The sequence below is a fragment of the Liolophura sinensis genome, chromosome 1 (genome assembly GCF_032854445.1).
Source record: "Liolophura sinensis isolate JHLJ2023 chromosome 1, CUHK_Ljap_v2, whole genome shotgun sequence".
Classification (NCBI taxonomy): Eukaryota; Metazoa; Mollusca; class Polyplacophora; order Chitonida; family Chitonidae; genus Liolophura; species Liolophura sinensis.
Genome location: NC_088295.1, coordinates 79,428,111 through 79,429,288, shown reverse-complemented (window position 1 = coordinate 79,429,288; position 1,178 = coordinate 79,428,111).

Genomic DNA, 1,178 nt, shown 5'->3' with positions numbered 1-1,178 from the left:
GACTGATGCAGGTAACTTTATTGGTCTTGGATTGTCTTGGTAGTGGACTGGTGCAGGTAAACATATTGGCCTTGGGTCGTCTTGGTAGTTGACTGATGCAGGTAACTTTATTGGTCTTGGATTGTCTTGGTAGTGGACTGGAGCAGGTAAATATATTGGCCTTGGGTCGTCTTGGTAGTTGACTGATGCAGGTAACTTTATTGGTCTTGGATTGTCTTGGTAGTGGACTGGTGCAGGTAAATATATTGGCCTTGGGTCGTCTTGGTAGTGGACTGATGCAGGTAACTTTATTGGTCTTGGATTGTCTTGGTAGTGGACTGGTGCAGGTAAATATATTGGCCTTGGGTCGTCTTGGTAGTTGACTGATGCAGGCAACTTTATTGAGTTTGGATCGTCTTGGTAGTGAACTGATGCAGGTAACTATATTGGCCTTGGGTCGTCTTGGTAGTTGACTGATGCAGGCAACTTTAGTGGTCTTGGATTGTCTTGGTAGTGAACTGGAATAGGTAACTTTATTGGGTTTGGATCGTCTTGGTAGTGAACTGGAACAGGTAACTTTATTGAGTTTGGATCGTCTTGGCAGTGGACTGATGCAGGTAACTTTATTTGGTTTGGATTGTCCTGGTGGTGAACTGGTACAGGTAACTTTATTGGGTTTGGATTGTCTTAGTAGTGGACTGATGAAGGTACCTTTATTGGGTTTGTATCGTCTTGGTAGTGAACCTGTGCAGGTAACTTAATTGGGTTTGGATCACACCTAAGACTTTGAAAGAGGAAATCGTGGCTTCCTCGCTTGGTTTTCAGCATTAAGGGGATGTCCAACGGTTGGTTGACCCGTATCAGTATAATGGTTCGGGTATGGCAACTTACTTGCCTTGGGTAAAAGAGCGGTGGAAATGCGTCCTGCAATAAGGAGGCACATTACATGCACTCTAAGGACTCATTCGTCGTCATATGACTGAAAAATTGTTAAGTAGGACGTTAAACTCCAAACACTCACTCACCCAAACTCAGTGCATTCATTCTTGCAACCACAAGAGGCAAGTACTATCCAACTGTGAACTAAGAGAAGTATTCAAGTATTGTCAAAGTATTGTGTAACAATAGTGAGTTCGCAAAGGAGTGGACTCAAATTACTAACATGCACAAAATAAAGGTGAGTAACAATCTCAACATTT